Source organism: Passer domesticus, chromosome 5 (assembly GCF_036417665.1).
Source record: "Passer domesticus isolate bPasDom1 chromosome 5, bPasDom1.hap1, whole genome shotgun sequence".
Taxonomy (NCBI): domain Eukaryota; kingdom Metazoa; phylum Chordata; class Aves; order Passeriformes; family Passeridae; genus Passer; species Passer domesticus.
The window spans coordinates 27758862-27764861 of NC_087478.1; the positions used below are offsets into that span (position 1 = coordinate 27758862).

General features: G+C 48.5%; 1 protein-coding gene across 2 annotated transcripts in view; it reads right to left on the minus strand.

Annotated features, from left to right (window-relative positions):
- The window catches only part of PRICKLE1 (prickle planar cell polarity protein 1), a 65876-nt gene extending 63831 nt beyond the window's left edge, over positions 1–2045 (minus strand). The window contains exon 1 of one of the 2 annotated variants that reach the window (XM_064422462.1): positions 1777–2045. The gene's annotated coding sequence lies outside the window, so the exon portion shown is untranslated. Of the gene's footprint in view, positions 1–233; positions 361–1776 lie in introns of those variants that run through there. The other variant, XM_064422466.1, reaches the window with a different exon arrangement.
- Between the last annotated feature and the right edge of the window lie 3955 nt (positions 2046–6000).

The following is a 6000-nucleotide window of genomic DNA, read 5'->3' on the forward strand; positions in this document are numbered from 1 at the left end:
TTCTTATGTTTATGTAAGTTTCTCCTTGCTTAATAAATCTTAAATTGAAACAGATTTTTTTTAAACAATTACCTTTTTCAGAGTTATCATACTACAGGATATTAGGAAAAACCAGACTCTCCTGTTGCTTTTACCCACATCTGACTCCAATCTTAATAGTTTAGCTATTAACCCTGTAAGGTCCTTACACACACACCTTGCCCAGTTGATGTTAAAATTTTTATATGACTGACCTGGGCTTACTCATTACAAGACCTTTTGTTGTACAGAAAGAGAGCAGCTCCATGGACCTTGATTTACAGGACACAATTAACTGTGCTGTTGGCAGAACTGCACCAGCCCTGCTCATCCGGGGCTCTGCAGGCAGAAATGAAAGGATCTGTCACTGCACCAGAGTAACGGCTCGCTCCATCTCCTTTCCTTTCCCCTCCCAGTCCAAGCTCATTCTGATCTACTCACGTCTTGAGATGAAAACCTAGCCATTGTGATATACCTGTCTTGCAAAGAAATAATACAAATTACCTTAATTCTCCCTAGGAATAGTAAGAACTACAGCTGAAGGGGGGAAAACCCCATCCTACTAGAAAAATCTCAGTACTTACTCTAGAGTTTGCCGTGCAAAACATGTAGTTTAAAGATCTCAGTTACCAGCTAAACAATGATCACAGGGAATTTCGCAACAATAACGCTAGTAATTTATTTATGCCTTTTTATAGGTTTTAGCATGTTGGGAATATGCATTGTTAACCATTAAATTTCGCTGTATAAACATTTCTCAGCGAGCCTGTAAAATACCCCCCGCTGCGTTTCCTCGCCCTCCAGCTGACAGCATTCAGAAACAGCGGTACTGGGGTGCTTCATGCGCCCTTCCCGGGCCACCCCCGCTGGGGTACAGCGAGACATTCCTGTCAAAGGCCAGACCCAGCCGCCGCGGGCTCGGACCACAGCGAAGGCGTCTGGACCGAGCCCAGCCCAGCCGACTGATAAATGGTGGCTGCTGGAGTTTGAAATCCCGCGGTGGGCACAAATATTCTGGGAGAAGGGGCTCGCGGACAATCCATCGCCCTTCCAGAGCTCTCTTCGTCAAGCACGGAAAGCACAAACACATACTTGAGCGAGGTCCGCGGCTGCAGGGGTGGGTGTGGGGACCACCCCCCAGTCAGAGCGGACAGCGCTGAAGACGCCGCCGGGATGGCAGACCGAGCTTTCCACCTCGCCAGGGTCCCCGCTCGGGGCAGGAGAGCGCCCAGAGGCGGACGCTTCGCTCAGGATAAGGGAGAGGGCGGAGGCTGCCTGGAAGGGGCCAGTTGCCACGCACTGACAGGCAACAGCTGAGCTCCCACATCTGGACCCTCACCCAGACCGGCGACCGCGGCGCGCCGCTCTCTCCGCCGGGGCACCGAGCCGGCACGGCGGCGGCGCCGCGACCCCTTCCCCGACACCTTCCCCCGACAGCGGCTGCGGAGCTCGGCGGGACACCCCGCGCTCCCCAGCGCTTCCCCCGCTCTCCCGAGCCCGCAGTCCCGTCCGACAACTCCGCGCAGGACGGCGCGGCGCCAGCGGCGCTGCCGAGCGCCGGCTCCGGGCTCGGGCGGCTCCTCACCGGCGCGCCCGGGCGATGCCAGCCCCGGGCAGGGCGCAGGACCCCCGCCGCACCGCGGGAAGCGCTCCGCCGCCGGCGGCACGGTGCCAGCTGCGGAGGGCGCTCCACCAAGCCCGCCGGGCGCTCCGCCGCAGGCTGTCCGTCACTCGTCATCCCGTGGAGCCTCCACTTACCCTCCCCGCAGCGCGGCCGGACCACGGCAACGTATTCCCGGGAGGCGGTGTGGTCCGTCACACAGACGACGGGGGAGGCGGATACCCGGCTCTGTCCCACGGAGTCAGCGCCGGCGGGAGACGCGCATCTCCGGCAGCGCCGCGGAGGGACCGCCCGGAGCCTCCTCGGCCGCCCCGCCGCGACTGCCCGAGCCCCGGCGCGCTCCCCGCCCTAATGGGGCTCGGCCGCTCCGCGCCCGGGACGGCGCCGGCCGCGCTCCGCCGCGCCCATTGGCTGCCGCCCGCCGCGCCCGCCAATCGCAGGGCGGCCGGCGGCGCGCGGGGCCCGGCGGGGCGGGGCTCGGGGCGGGGCCCGGCGGCGGCGCGCGGGGGGCGCGGCCGGCGGGGCGCGGGGAGCGTGAGGGGAGCGCGGCTGAGCCTGTTCGGCGAGCGAGCGAGCGGGCGGGCGGGCACGGGCGGCTCCTGCGCTCCCTTTCCCTCGCTCAGACGGAGCTCTGAAGCCGCCAGCTTTCATCCAGGGAGCGGGACGGGAAAGTTAATGACAACTCCTGCCGCTGCTGTGGGCAGAGGGATGTGCAGACGGAGCCCGTTCCGGCTGGGTCTGCGGCCCGCGGTGCTGGCCGTGGCTCAGCCGGGCACTGCCGCAGGGAGCGCGGTGCGGGCCCGCAGCCGCCCGCGGGGCTGGGCGCGCCCCAAAGCAGAGCAGCCCCGGGCTCAGCGCTAAGGAGACGGCAAAGCGAAGGGGCCGGCATTAAAGGGACGCTGAAGTAGCCAGGCACACGAACAAATCCCTTTCCTTTTGACGTTACGGGCACTTTTGGTATCTGTTAAACTGCTGGAATCTGCAGCCCTTGATCCTGTTGCTCGCACCTAACAACACTCTTTAAGGAACGTGCATTGAGCGCCCGGTTCTCTAGTGGTCTTAGTCTTTAAACCCTCTATGGAAACATCAAAGGATGAGTCACATGGCATTTAACTCGATGTTGTATTTCTTCTATAGGTGCAAATTGGAAGGTGAGAATAATTTTGCCAGAGTGACTTCTAGGCAGTCACAAACGCTCCCCGCTTGGTGAAAAAAGTATGTTTGGAGCCTCAAAAGTTGTTTTTGTATTAAGCTGTGCCTCTGGCATTGTCTCGATTCTTGAAACAAGGAATTACATGAGGAAATGAAAAGGAGAATTTTCCCTTGGTGTTTTGAAGTAGATTCGGTTTTCCTCTCTTAGCAGAATAAGTTTATCTATATTCCAGTCTGGTCAAAATCATCTTTCTCCATCTGAAAAAATAAAAACCGACAGGAAACAGCTTCAGACTACAGCCATAGGCTACAACTTTGCTACAGTCAAAAGTGTTAAAACTACTTATCACCTTACAAGTTTCAACTGCAATTCAAACCCTGGTGCTCTTTTAATTTTTCAATTTTCTAAATGTTAATTTTTCAATTCCTTTTAAATATTAACCAAGTCTGAAAATAAATATTTCCAAATTGCATCATTGAAGTTTAAAAAAAAAAGAATAGACACTTGTACAGACAGGGGAAACCTCAGAAGAGTCAGCCTCTCTCACTCTTTCCATCAGAATGAATTTGCATTTCTCCTCCAATTTAAGAAAAAAACAGAGGATGAAACAGGAGTGTGAAAAAAATATATTGTAAAATATAGAATATAAGAATAACACTATATAATAATATTGTAAAATTAATTGTGAAGGGAATAGGGTGATAAAGATGGCAAAGGAGCCATCTGCTGCCTTACAGCTGTTTGTCCCTTGTCTTGTGTTCTTCCCAGCCACCTATTCAAGCATTTCTCTATCACTTATCACAAAGATCTAAATACATTTAGGCTCTGCTGGCAGCACTGCATGATTTCTGTAATTTACTTCTTCCCACTTCATGTTCCAAAGACATAGGAAATAAGATTGCTTGGCTTTTAAATAACCTTGTCAAAGGTGTTTGAAGTCATATATTAGCAGATCTGAATCTGGAATGAAAGAATTTATGGCCAATGCACTCTTTTAAGTTGTATATCTGTTTATCTGATCCTCACTTACAAGTGCCTCTAATTAAGCTATAAACTCCTAGTTTCTGCTTAACCATATGGGAAGCCTGGGAAGTTTGCTACAGTAATGCAATTTACCCATTCTACAGCCAAGGCTGCAATGCAAATCCAGCATGGCTGTTTAAAAAGTGTTATAACCTGCTCTGTTTTTTCATAGCATGGACAGAAATAGAGCATGTCCAAGTTGCCAACTGTAATCCTAAAACAGTCCAGACAGTTTTCTCTTTGGACCTACCAGACTTTGTTTGTGTCCAAGAGAAAACACACCTAACTGCAAACAGCAGGAAAGACAAAAAATTACAACCTGCAAATGCAATTAGTGAGGAAGGGACAATAATATTTCCATCTTTTTTTTTCTCTTTTTTTGGGGAGCTTCTTGGCTGTTTTGTGCTTTTGTTGCATTCTCTCCTCAGATACTGTTCACAGGTTTTAATTGCATGCACTTTTCATTCACTTGAAGCGTGGATAATTTGAGGATGGGGTCTTGTCTGCCACTGAAGTAGGTTGCAAGAGGGTATAAGAAAAGCTTACACATAAAAAAGGCCCAGAATTACAATATATATTTGTATATGTTAAACTTCTGTTAAATATTTCAAAAATATCTATGCAACAAAAACAAAACAAACCAAAACTGCTGATGAGCAAATTTAAAAGGGTCTTGAGTCCCACCTTTGCTACTGCAACATAGTAAAAACCCCAAATTCCATGAGACTGTTGCCCATTTAATGAAAAATGTTTTCTAAAATATGTTCTATATTTAGAATTTTTCTGCAGAAAGTATTGCTGACAGTTATCATTAATTTCATGTGAGGAATGCAGTTTTTGGCCCACTTTGCAGGAGGTTAAAATTTAAAAATGTGAAGTATGAGACGTTTTTCTGTGATTTTGAAGTAGGAGGAAAGTGTCTGTACAGATTCATACAGGTACCCTGGAAGAAAATGCCTAGAGCAATCCATCAGACTTTCTTTTCCAATCCTACCTCTTCCAGTGAATACTTTAAATATTTCTAATTATCTTTATAGTATCCCATGTTTACGTATGGAAACCGTGCATACAGAGTTGCAGCTGCAACTGCAGGTAAGCAAACAAGAGTAGCTCCCTGTGTACCAAACATGTAATCTAGCACTGATGTAGCCTTGAGGCTGGCCTGGAAGAGGTGGCTGGACCAGAGGGCCCTCAGAGGTGCCTTCCAAACCCGATCCTGTGATCCAGAGCTGCTGGATTCAGCCAACACAGGTCTGACCATGTTGTCTGATTACTTAAGCCAGTTAAGAATGAGGAGTAGACAAAGGCCATGTCCAGAGATGGAGAGTTTTAAGTGAAACATGGCAGTCTTTACATTGACTTTCAGCCACCCCATACAGGTCTGTGTTTACTATGTATTAAAACAACATTTTTGTTAAACCTGGGACAAGATTTGAGTTTTGTGCAAGGTTCAGTTGTACTGTTTTGTTTTGGTTTAGCTTTTTTCCTACGGTGTGAAACATAGTCTAGCTTCATTTGGGGATTTTGGGGGAGAAACAGTACTTTAATTTCTGCTGCTTGCTTTCTATAACACTGTACATTGGATTTTTACTTTCTGTTTTTATTACTTAGTCTTTCTTCAGGAAGGGAGTTCATAATGGATACAATGGCCATTCCTTTCCTATATGTGCCTTTAAGCAGCAGTAGGAATGCCTCAGTTTCCCTGTTTGTGTGCAGAGAATAAAACTGTCTTACACCACATGGGTCATATGAGGCTTAGTTAATCTTTATGCAGAGTTTTTCAGATATAAACCTGCATGGAAGCACTTCAATTATTAATATTTACAAGACCAGCTTGTTAAAACTCTCCGTTAGGTGTTTTGGTGGTTTTGGGACACTTTCACTGGAATCAAGTAATGTGGACTGGCCAAAGCAATTAGGCATAAGCTTTCAAATGCTGGTTCTTATAAACCCAGCTCTTTTCTTTGGATTGTACCCAGCAATATGCTCTTTATAAATTGTATAGAACTGGGTTTTAAAAACCCCCAGTCTTAATAATGAGTTTTCAAATGACATTAAGATGGTTGTTTTCCCCTTAACTTTGTCAGGTGTACCACTTTTGTCTCCTGTATCTGCATGAGCCTAAAAATCTACACCAAACATTCCGAGTGCTTGTATGATTTTGCAGGTTTTGTTGGAAACCTGG